Source organism: Indicator indicator, chromosome 1 (genome assembly GCF_027791375.1).
Source record: "Indicator indicator isolate 239-I01 chromosome 1, UM_Iind_1.1, whole genome shotgun sequence".
NCBI lineage: Eukaryota > Metazoa > Chordata > Aves > Piciformes > Indicatoridae > Indicator > Indicator indicator.
This window is the reverse complement of record NC_072010.1, coordinates 88404038-88417160: the sequence shown is the minus strand read 5'-3', so window position 1 is coordinate 88417160 and position 13123 is coordinate 88404038.

Genomic DNA, 13123 nt, shown 5'->3' with positions numbered 1-13123 from the left:
ACCTTGGAATGGGTTGTCCAGGGAGGTGGTTGGGGCCTCATCCCTGGAGGTGTTTAAGGCCAGGCTGGATGAGGCTCTGGCCAGCCTGATCTAGTGTGAGGTGTCCCTGCCCATGGCAGGGGGGTTGGAACTAGATGATCTTTGAGGTCCCTTCCAACCCTGACTGATTCTATGATTCTATGGTTCTAACTGCAGCCTGGGCTGAAGAGCAGCTCCTCAGCCCAGCTACGGCCCAGGTCTCCTGTCTTAATAGCTCCAGAGGGCTGGAGCAAAAGCTGTCAACAGCGTGTGCTAGCATGCTCCATGCACCATGAGGTAGCCCTGACCCCCTTCCCAGAAAGTATAATGGAATCAACTCATAGATGGTTTCTAATAAGGGACTGACAAGAACAGTGTTCTTCACTGAAAGAGAAAAGGTCAGAAATGACAACTGGTTCTCTTCTTTCACTCCATTTGGTGTCTTGTCTTACTTTTTTGGGGAGATATTTATAATTAATCAACGCTAAAGCTTATTCCTGCATACCTGTAAGTTTCCTTCCTTTGAATAACATGATAAATGTGAAGCTTCTCAGTGCAAATACACTACAGCGAGTCCTTCTCCTACTTGGAACAGTAACATATGCATTAGGCTAGGGAGCAGGCAGTCATCCCACATGGGAAGCAGGAGGAATTCAGTGCATTGAGTTTCTGATGGCCCAGAGTTTCCCTTGGAAACATTAAAAGCAGCAACGTTATTGTGTTTTGTCTTTCAGTATCAGCACTGATACATCCACACATTAAACACAGAATCACAGAACGTCAGGGGTTGGAAGGCACCTCTGAAGATCATGTAGTCCAACCCCCCTGCCAGACCAGGACCACCTAAAGCAGGTAACATTGGAACACATCCAGGCAGGCCTTGAAAGTCTCCAGAGATGGAGATCCTGGACAGGCTGTTCCAGTGGCTCTGCCACCCTCAAAGTAAAGAAGTTCCTTCTCATGTTTACATGGAACTTCCCATGTTCAAGTTTATGCCCATTACCTCTTCTGTCACTAGGAACCACTGAGAAGAGTCTGGGTACTCCATGTTCCTGACACCCAATCCTTACATATTTGTAAGCATTAATAAGAGCCCCCCCCCAACCCCTCCCAGCCTCCTCTTCTCCAAGCTAGACAGAGCCATTTTTCTCAGCCTCCTGAATGTAGAAGGAATGGGCTCTCAAACTTTCCTATGGTTACAGACCAATTGCAATAAACATGAAGATTACCTTTCAGCCCACTTTTTGCATTGGCAGAGGAAGCCCCAAGATAGCCGGCAGAGGTGGCCCCTGGAGTAAGAGGATTCCCTGGGACCATACCACTGGCAAGGTGACAGCCTGTGCTGCATTACAGAGAGCTGGTGAGTCCATGGGGGAGTGTACTGTGGCCCTGAGGCAGCTAGCCCAGGAGGAGTCTGGATTCAGACTGGAGATTGGGCATCTCTATATAGCGAAAGCTTTCATGGAGGCTTAACTTAACCGGAGGCTAAAGCTACAGTAGCTTCAAGTGAAACCAGCAACTATGTGTCTGTCGTAACAGCTAGCAAAATACAGTTTATTTGTGGCCTTCTTTCCAAGACCTAAGAAAGAGGATTAGCCATCTGCTTTGGTAGTTCATTTATGAATCTTTCTGGGCACAGATGGGAGATGAGCCTTACCACAGCAGGTCTTTGCTTTGGGCAGCATCTTACACCCCAGTAACAGAATAACCAGGGAAAAGAACAGAGTAAGATCAGTGGTAAAAGTATGAATAATTTCCATGCTGATCAGAGCTGCTGGACAACAGAGAGCTGGAGCACCTCTCCTGTGGAGACAGTCTGAAAGAAGTGAGGCTGTTCACCTGTTCACCCTGGAGAAGAGAAGGGTCCGGAAAGACCTAAGTATATTTCGATATCTGAAGGCAACCTACAGGAAGGCTGGGGAAGGACTGTTTAGAAGGGCTGGAAGCAATAGGACAAGGTGCAGTGGTCCCACTGGCAGAACCAGTGGGAACCAGATTCAGGAGCTGGACTCTAGAAGCATATCCAGGAACTCATGAATCAGAATCAAAGGCAGAATGGAGAGAGACTTCTGATGCTGGCCATTGAAGCAGAAAGCCTGAACCTTGTGATGTCTCAGTTAATGCAGAATATGATCTATACGGAATGGAACACCTTGTTGGTCAGTTGAGTGTCACCTGCCCTATCTGCTCTGCCCCACAGGTGTGGCCTTTAAATCTACACCCCCAAGGTGATACATGAGATGTAGCAGTGACCTTTGTCTGCACACCAATCCCTGGTACTGACTCTAAACATTGAATATTGAATGTTATCTCTGCTCGAAGCAGATGCTGTCTGTGAAAATGCACCATTGGTTTCAGAAAGCGCAGTTACTCAGGAGAGACTGAGCTGGAGTCTCTGAGCAGAACTGGTTCTGTTCTAGCTCAAACCAGGACATAGCTCAAACCAGGACATAGCTCAAACCAGGTCACTTCCTCTGATGGAAGGGTGTCAAGGGAGGTTGGGGCACAGGCAGCCACAGGGCACACAGGACTGTCAGTGGCAGAGCATGGATGTGCCTGGGAGTGGTGCTGGAAGGCCACAGGACTGTCTGTGGCACACAAGGGGTCAAGGTGTAGCTGCTCAGAGGAAGAATGGATGCCAAATGGCTCTGGAAATGTGTTTAAAAGCTCTTCAGGAGGCAGATGCTCTGTAGTGTTTGATATCTGTCCATCCTGTTACTGATGAGCTTACCACAGTTACTTCACCTGAATCATAGAATCATAGAATTGTTTCACCTGGAAAAGACCTCTAAGATCATGAAGTCCAGCTGTCAGCCTACCACCACCATGGCCTTTAAAACACATCCTGAAGTGCCATGTCCACACATGTTCTTAAACACCTTCAGGGATGGTGACTCTATCACTTCACTGAGCAACCTATTCCAATCCTGTACTTTGGAGGCAGACTGTCCCATCAGTGAAGGTGAATGCTGCTACCTGCTCTGCAGAGTCACTGAGACACATTTTGGTCCATGTAACAGGGAGCAATGGGAGAATGGGACTTGTCCCTTTGCTGGCATCTTCCCTGAGGGGCCTCTAGGGAGCTCACAGGTGAGGGAAGATGCTCTGCGTTCTTGGGGAAACTCAAGAGGCAGTCCAACATCCATCTTCACTTCATTCTCTGGAGCAGGGTGACTACATTCTCACTCCAAAAGGCAGAAATAAAGAAAGAAAAATTCTACTTCTGTATGTTTTCACCTGTGGCATAGGGAGAGGCACAAAAATGATAGTAAGTCAAGTGCTGTTGGTTAAACTGATCAATAAAAAGCTACAGATTCACAGACTCATGGATCACATCAGATTGCAAGGGACTCACAAAGGTCATCTTGTCCAACCTCCCTGTAGTGAGCAAGGACACCTCCAACTAGATCAGGCTGCCCAGGGCCACATCAATTCTGATCTCCAATGTCTCCAGGGACGGGGCCTCAACCACATCCCTGGGCAACCTGTTCCAGTATTTTACCACTGAAATTGTGAAGAACTTCCTCCTTATGTCCAACCTAAATCTACCCCATGCCCACCCACAGCATCAGTGGTGATGATGACCTAATTGCCATCACAGGGATTTGGTTTGATATTGGGTTTGTATATCACAGTATCACAGTACATTAGAGGTTGGAAGGGACCCCTAGAGATCATTGAGTCCAATCCCCCTGCCAAAGCAGGATCACTTAGGGTAGTCCACACAGGAATGCATACAGGTGGATGCATTGTACCTATTTCATTATATTGTAATTATTTTATTTAAAGCTGGTTTAGTTTTCTTTTCCACACTGTAAATCTCTCTCCCTTATTGCTTTTGTCTTGCCCTTTGGAAAGGGAGAAGGCTTAATAGAGAGCATCCATCACTTGTCTAATGGCCAGCCCAGCCCTAACTTTGACAGGGACTCAGGCTTCCAGTTGCAACTGGCCCATGCTGTAGCTCTTGCCTGCATACACAGAAACAGTTTCTTCCTACGTCAGTCATACAGAGAAATTGAAAAACTCAGCAGCCAAGACTGTTAAGTAGGACAGCACTGGACACACAGGGGATTTCTGCTCCAAATGTGTGCGTCTGAACGCAAGCTTTATAGAGTTAATATACAGTTAGCTACTACATATTTGTGCTATTTCCTAGAATAGGCAGGTTTAAACAAATGATTTCCCAGAATTCATTTACATTTACATTTGGCTTCTCCCATTTGTGCATGGCAGTATCTGTGGATAGTGGGCTTGGGGGTCTTCCTCTTAGTTGCATTTTTCATCTCCATGCATGCTCTTTTGGTTGTTTGCCCTGTTGGGCTTTTTTCTTCACATCTGCAGGTATAAGCTGTTTTGTCTCCCATTATCTATACATTGGTTTAGATAAGCATTTCACAGATTCTCCTTCATCTAAAGATGACGTTGTTTAACAGCTTTATCCTGCATGGTAAGCAGGCCCTGAGCTTCTAAATACAAAGTCTGAGATTAATGTCTTCCCTTCTTTCAATTCACAAATTAAATCACATTGTGATATATGGTCATCCTGTCCCTCAAACTTCCTGGCTTCCATACATTGATTTAGTCCCTCTGATTCTGACTTCCATACATTGGTTTAGCTCCTGTTATTCTGGCTTCCATACACTGATTTATGATAGGTAAATGTACAATTATTTTAAACAGATTAATACAAAACCAGATCACAGGATATTAGGGTTGGAAGGGACCTCTGGAGAGCATCAAGTCCAACCCCCTTGCCAGAGCAGGACCATAGACTCTAGCCCAGGTCGCACAGGAATGCATCCAGACAGGTCTTGTAAGTTTCCAGAGAAGGAGACTCTGCAGCTTTTCTGGAGAGCCTATTCCAGTGCTCTGTGCCCCTCACAATGAAGAAGTTGCCCCTCATGTTAAGGTGGAACTTCCTGTGCTGTAGTTTACATCCATTGCTCCTCGTCCTATCACAAGGCACAAATGAGAAAAGACTGTCCCTTCTTTCTTGACACCCAGCCCTCATATATTTATTAACATTTATTAAATGCCCTCTCAGTCTTCTCTCCAGACTAAACAGTCCCAGGTCACTCAGCTTCTCCTCATAAGGCTGTGCTCAAATCCCCTAATTGTCCTTGTAGCCCTCTGCTGGACTCTCAAGTAGATCCCTGTCCCTCTTGAACTGGGGAGCCCAGAACTAGACACAATATTCCAGGTGAGGTCTCACTAGGGCAGAAAAGAGGGGGAGGAAAACCTCCCTCGATCTGCTGGACACACTCTTCTTAATGCACCTCAGGATACCTTTCGCCTTCTTGGCCACAAGGGCACATTGCTGTCCCATGGAGAACTTGTCCACCAGGACTCCTAGGTCATGCTCCACAGGGCTGCTCTCCAGCAGATCACCTCCTAACCTGTACTGGTGCAGTTTATTATTCCTTCTCAGAGGCAGGACTCTGCACTTATCCTTGTTGAACCTCATTAGGTTCCTCTTTGCCCAGCTCTCCAGTCTGTCCAAGTCTCGCAGAGTGGCCACACAGCCTTCAGGTGTATCAGCCAAGCCTCCCAGTGTGGTATCATCAGATTAATATAAAACTCTCCTTCAGCAGGTATGCCCAGTGCCCAGCCCTGGGTGCTCTTTATCTTACCAGGCATCCTACCAGGCGCTGTAGTAACATGACAAGGGAGCCCTGTTACACAGGAGTAGCACAGGAGTTCAGCAGAGCCCACGTGCCCTCAGAGTAAATACCCTGGTTGGAGCACTCAGCCCTCAAACCTGTTCATGTTACCTGTATGTGCAACCTCAGTTCTGGATTGGCACACGTCAGACAAACCCCTCCATGAACAGGAGAAGGCTTCTCCATAGCCCTGCAGCAATTCCCTGACAAACCCTTAGTCTGAGCCCTAAACCACAGGAGATGTCTGTTTTAAGAGGCAGGGTTTCAACAAAGGCAGAACAGCATTTTTTTTTCTCTGTGTTCTAGTTGTGCTTAGCACTTTTGAAAATCTTCAGCATGAATCACGTGGCTGGCATGGAAAGCTGTTATGGGTAGGGTAGCCAAGGGAAGAAGGCGGCCATACAGCAGGTAGTGTTGGGCAACTGATCAGAAAGCATTGCTGCAGGAGTACAGTGAAAGTATTACAGACTTTCAGATGTTAAACAAAATATCTGCTGTTCATCACATCTAGCAAGCCCAATGCTATGGGCTTTTGACTTTCAGGTATTTTCCATGATGAGATATTCATCCCCCAAACCCACTTTTGTCCTTGTCACAGAATCATAGAATGGTTTGGGTTGGAAAGGACCTTAAAGGTCACCTAGCTTCAACCCCCCTGCCATGGGCAGGGACACCTCCCACTAGACCAGGTTGCTCAAGGCCCTTGTCATCAGACACCAGTGACAACAAACCACTTTATGGCTTCATAGAGCTGTGGTGGCCCTGATTCTACCACACTCACAGCCCTGGGCCCAGGGCACTCACTCCATCACTGAGTCCTAGGAGAAAACAATCCTGAAGTTGATCACAAGTACAGGCTGAAACTACTGATTTCTAGCTCTCAGATGTTTGATTTAATTGAAATAAATAAATTAGCCTAAAGTTCCATAATGCTTGTGTGACTGCAAGTGCCCTGCAGATGACTCTGATCAAGCTGCTATTTGCTCCTCTAGGAAAAAGCACTTAGCACTTAGGAAGATTTTAAAACCTGAGCAGCACGCACATAGCAGTAAGATAGAAATATGCAGTTCTGAATGACACCTTAAACCACTCCTTATCTTCTAGTCCATTTCAGGCATACAGAATAGAAAACCAGGGAGGCAGCAGCAGGTCTTACCATTTTCCATCCCACCAGACAGCCCAGAATAGAGGTTTACATTGAAAGTTCACAAGAAACCACAGGTAAAGCAAAGTTCCCTGAGGCAGGTAGATGAGTAGGACTCAGAGCAGTTATTTGAGGAGGTGTAGGAGAAGAACGGGAGGTCCGTGAGAAGATTTGACTTTGAGGCAGATGGGAAGCAGAGAGAAATCTCTGTTCACAGCCAGGGACATGCATAAATGCTGCATCCACTCCAGCAATTTTCACTTGAGATCATTTCGTGACGTGTCTCTATATAGCTAGCAGCTGAAGTAACTCTGAAAGCTATGATGAAGAGTATCAGAACACAGCTTAATTTCTTGGCTCACCGTTCAGGCTCTAGTTTTGTCGGTCTTGCCTCAGCTCAGTGTTCCCAGCGCATTTAAGTAAAAAATGGCTCAGATGTTTTCAGCTCTTGCTCTTTCAAGGAAAGATGTCTCCTGCAATCATATCACCTCTCTGGCCCTTAGCAAAGATTTTGAGCCCAGTGACCCAAGCATGACTGGGGACAAGCAGCACACCCAGAGTGCATTACCCCAAGCCCCACACAAACCAGAGGCATCCACAACTTCTCTGGGCAACTTGTTCCAGTGTCTCACCACCCTCATAGTAAAAACCTTTGTCCTAAAGTCCAATCTAAATCCACACTGCTCTACTTTAAAATGGTTGCCCCTCATCCTGTCACCACAGGGCCTTATAAAAAGCCCCTCTCCATCTTTCCTGTAGGTCTCCTTTGGGTATTGGAAGGGTGCTGTAAAGTCTCCCCAGCACCTTCTCTTCTCCAGCCTAAACAGACCCCTGAACAGACCCCTGAGCCTGTCCTCACAGGAGAAGTGCTCCAGCTGTCTGATCATTTTTGCAGCCCTCCTCTGGACCCTCTCCAAGAGATCCATGTCCTTCTTGTGTTGGGCACTCCAGAGCTGGACATGGTACTCCAGAGCTGGACATGGTACTCCAGGTGAGGTCTCACAAGACCAGAGTAGAGGGGTAGAAAACTAACCACAGCAGGATCCATCTTTTCATGGATATGCTGCAAAGAAGTGTTCTAAAATGACCAAAGTTTAGTGAAAGGAACATAGGATCAAAACAACACTTTCAGAGTCTGGTGGACTACTGGCTTTATCTGATCAGACTGCTTTATGGGATGCAGAGTCTGAAGTCCCAGTTCTTCTTAGCAGAGAGAGCTCCTCTACCCCAGATAACCACCAGATGAGAATGAGACTTGTTATGCTATCACCTACCCTTGTACTAACACTATTTTGCTGTATAAAATCCACTGCAGAGGCAGTTTACATGACAAACATTCCCTGAGGGCCAAGTTCACATGGCTGTGTGCTGTGCAAATTCGGGACGAGCCACCTGGTTCCAGGCTGCTGAAAGGGGCAACAGAAAAGGTAAAGTCTGAGCAGAAGGGAATCAATATCAGCAGGGTCTGAATGTCCTGTGAGTCTTATTTGATGTGAGTATGGTAGCTTCCTTCCATTTCTCCATAGAGTTTGTACAGGTTCTGCAAGCTGTTGTGCATACATTATCCTGAAACTGCTTTAGTTCCTTTTTGGTCACCACTGCAAAAACAAGCGAGTTTTGTAAAAATATTTGAAGTGACCAAGGCTGAATAGATGCTATGGATATGAAATTAAGTTTCATTAGAAGTTTGCAGGTTGTGCCAGTTAGGAAAGTTCTATTTACATTATATCCAGCGTGCAAGGTTATTTTCATGGCAGCATAGGATAATTCAGGTTGGGAAGAGTCCCCCAGAGGTGTTCAGCCCAGCATCCTGTTCCAAACAGGGTCAACCATAAGGTCAGATTAGGGCTTTATCCACTCAGGTCTTGACAACCTCTGTGGATACAGAGTATTTTATCAATACTCATTGACAGGGTGGCATCCTGGCTTGCAGGCTGAGAGATGGCAGGCCTGAGTGGCACTTATTGGACACTGCACCTCCCATGCTGGCTGTAGTGACAGCCACCGTGCTGTGAAAGTGCAGCAAATACCATTTGCAAACAATCCTTTAAGCTGCAGGAGTGCAGTGGAATAGGAACGCAGACAGTGATGGCAAGGTGGAGAACGAGAGCTTGGAAAGATGAAGCATTGGGGAAAGACAAAAAGACTGGGTAAAGATGACATGTGTTTGGGAATTAGACAGGATGCTGAAACTGGCTAGAAATTGAAAGATGAAACACAAAATATAGATACAAGGGAATCAGAGCGCACGACCATTCACTGGACAAACTTAGCACAGAGAAATATCGGGACTGATGGGCAAAGAGATGGAGAAAATTAGAAAATAACATTGAGTTTTATCCAAGTTATTTGAAACCTTGCCAAAGTGTTTGGGGTTATGTAGGGCTGAAAAGAAGAATTAGAGGAGTTGGTGTTGGAGGTAAAGGCAAAGAAACAAGTTGGAGAGGATCCAGAGGGAACGGTCCGTGTTTGAGGATGATAGCCTCTCTTAACTTTCTGCACATGGGGGCAGAAAGCCTGTGATGGAGCTGGAGATCCAGGAGTTCGAGCAGTCTTTGTTGTTGGGATCTACATGGCACGTACTATGCTGTTACAACAGTGTCCACTGTTTAACTGGGGCAAACATATGCTACATATTTCATTTTGAGGTAGGAAGAAGGAAAAGAGTTTAAGAGAAAGGCATTGCACTAAGCACTATATTAAAGGAGTTGTCATGTTAAAAATAAATAAATAAATAAATACATTACAAAGTTCACAACTGAGATTGCCTATGCAATGTTAATTCAGCCCTGTCTTTGTCAGTAGTACAATCTAAACTAAATTACACAGTTGCACGGATTATTTATTATCTTGCTCCACAAGACCTCCACCACAGAGCAAACACAAGAAAGTCATTAAATCTCTACCCCAAATTGTTTCCAGTCTCAGGAGAACATGACAAAGGGCTGTGCAAGAAGCCACCCAGGAAAGAGATGGAGAGGGAGAACTGGTGAGAACAAGCTTAAACAGAGCAGCAAAATTTACAACTGGATTATTATTTATTTTTTCTCAAGTCAGAGTAATATTAAGGACAGAGGTAAAAGTAATTAAAGCAAGAATCCAGTTTCAAAAGATCCTACTGTTCATCTGTCTCATAAATCTGAGCAGGTTGATGAGGACGGATTGCTGCAGACCTCTCAAGTCCAGAGGATGGTAAAGGGCTGGGGGATTCACAGCAGGGGGCTCTACGGTGGAAGGTAACATGGATTAAAGAGGAGGTGGTTCCTGGGGGAGGCAGCACCAAGAGGCTCCACCAACACACAAGACAAGGCAACAGGCAAGGTTTCAAGACCAGAAGATAAAGAGATGGCTCAGAATAACAGTGCTTTTGTGGCTAAAGCACTAGGTTCTCCCTGCTAAATCCTCTCTGTCTTAGAGGTGCAAGATAATGTCTCTTTATCTGTGGCTAGCCATTGCATCCAGCAGATGACATCAGTAAAGGGTATTGCAGTAATTCCTTGTGGTCCCAGCCTCCTAGAGACAATGTCAGCCACAATCTTTGGGAATTGCCCACAAAACCCCCTGCATTAAGAAATACCCAAATGAAGCTAAAATGCCACAAGCTCCTTGCGGCTTCTCTAGCCGCACTGCAAGCAGCCATGCTCACTGGCCATTCAAACCCAACCCATGAGTCCCACAGCCCTGGCTAGACAGGACTAGCAGCGTGGTGTTTGCTTTTTCCTCCAGTTTTCATCTCAAAAGTGTAGGTGTGTTGGATTCTTTCCAAGTGGTAGTGTGTTCGAGAAACATGTGGACATGGCACTTCAGGACATGGCTTAATGGCCACAGTGGTGTTAGGTTGATGGTTGGACTCGATGATCTTAGAGGTCTTTTCCAACCAAAACAATTCTATGATTCTAAAAAGCCTCTGCTGGGGAAGGGTGGGAGGGCCTTCCCCCAGCCTTGACTGCTCCAGGCCCAGCAAATGCATTTCCCTGAAGGGGAGCAGTATGGGACAGATGATGGCAGAAGTTCAATTGTACACATGTAATACAACCACAGTAAATGTAGCTTGTGACACATTATTTTGGAGCTCCCAAGGGTGTAAGGGGGCTGTAGAGTCCTTCATGTGTCATTTGGTCCATACTCTGGCAGCTATATCCTCAACCAATGACAGGTGTCACCTGGAAGCACTAGGCAGACACTCCTCCAGTACCATCCACTGACCTGCCTCAGAGTTTTCAGTCTTGGTTAAAGGTATTGGTACTGATTGGTCCCCATCAAGTCCTGTATGGGCACTTCCACCATCCTCAACAAGGCTAAAGCTGGTACTCTCACACCTCAAGGGTATAAATGCTGTCTGCAGCACATCTCCCTCTGTCAAAAGCTGGCCACTAGACAGATGACAAATACTCTCGATTAACCCCTCTCCCTACCCTAGAGGCAAGAGAAAGGCAATAAAGGAGAGAGATTTATGGTCTGGAAAAGAAAATCAAAGCTGCTTTAATGAAAACACTAAAAATAGAATGTAATATATACAAATACATAAAAAAATTTATGAAAAACAATTGCCCTGATGACAATTACATCATTACCACCACTGATGCTGTGGGCAGGCACTGGACAAGTCCTGGACTGGACTCAGTGGCAGACAGTAACCAGATTCAGCAGATGGATTCTGGAAATGGATCCAGGAACTCATGGATGAAGGAAGAAAGGATAGAGTCCTCCTTGGACACCAGTCATTGAAGAAGAGAGCCTGACCCTCATGATCTCTCAGCTTTACACTGAATATGATGTATATGGAAAAGAATACCTTGTTGGACAGTTTAGGTCACCTGTCCTGCCCTTCCACTTTCTGTACCCCAACATGTCACACACTATTTAGCAGGGATCTTGGTCTCCATAGGAGCAAGTACAAGCAAGAGCCTTTCTGCACACCTGCTCTCCAACAGATCTCCTATTCTTCTTGCCCACCTACAATTTAGCCCAAGGCTACCCTAACCACTACCCTGACCAGAAGGGTTTTCCTTCCTGGAGACACAGTACAGCCTGTACAGTTCTTGCACAGCTGAGGAGGGAAACCTCAGCCCTGAAGCTGAGCTTCCTCTACCATCATGACAAGCCACGGTGAGCCCTACTTGCTGTGTCAGAATGGATGGTGGGCACAGCCCAACCCCAGGAAAGAAAGGGCCCACCAGGATCATTTGTACTTCACAGAGCCCTCCCAGGGACCACATTCCAAGAAATGGGCCTCAGGGACCTGATCTCAAACCTCAAGGAAGACACATCTCAGGGACAGTGATTTGCAATCATGCTCTGTCCATGGTAAATGTGGCTACAGGCAGCAGTCGCAGGTGATGGATGCTTCCTCAGCGCCACCTTCCTGGCTTCCTCCTTGGTTACCCAGCACTATTTCATCTCAAGCTTAAGGTAGTTTATTTAAAGATTTTTTTTTCTTTTAAATTCTTGCCCTCTTAAAAATAATTTCTCACTTTTTAAGTGTATCTCATTTTTTAAGTGCAAACTTCCTGTGAGTGCTGCACACTCACAGCATCTCCTGAAGGGATTTGCCTGTTCACCTTCCATTCCAGCTCTGTTTGAGGCATCTCCCCCTGCTCCACCACAATACAGGTTTAGATTTTGGGTTCCCAGCTCTCTCTTTTAGAATCATAGAACCATAGAACTGTTTAGGTTAGAAGAGACCTTTCAGATCAAGTCCAACCGCTGCAGCTCACAACGCCACCACTACTGCTAAGCCACTAGCACTAAACCTTGTCCTTAAGCACCACAGCCACACATCTTTTAAGTATTTCCAGGGACTGTGACTCCACCACCTTCCTGGGCAGCCTGTTCCAATGCCTGATAAGCCCTCCTGTGAAGAAATTCTGCCTAATATTCAACGTGAATCTTCCCTGGCACAACTTCAGACCAGCTCCTCTTGTCTTGTAACTTTTTGCATGTAAGAAGAAAGAGATGCCCACCTCACTCCAACCTCCTTTGAGGAGGCTGTAGAGGGCAATGAGGTGTCCCCTCAGCCTCCACTTCTGAAGACTAAACAACCCTCAGCCACTCCTCATAAGACTTGTGTTCAAAGCCCTTCACCAGCTTAAATGATCTTCTTTGGACACACTCCAGCACCTCAACATCCTTCTTGCAGTGAGGGGCTCAAAACTGAACACAGTATTTGAGCTGTGGCCTCACTGTACTGAACAAAGGGGGACAATCACATCTGTAGACCAGCATCCCCAGTCCTTCTCAGCCAGGCAGCTTTCCAGACACTCTTTCCCAAGCCACTATCATTGCGTGGGGTTGTTGTGGC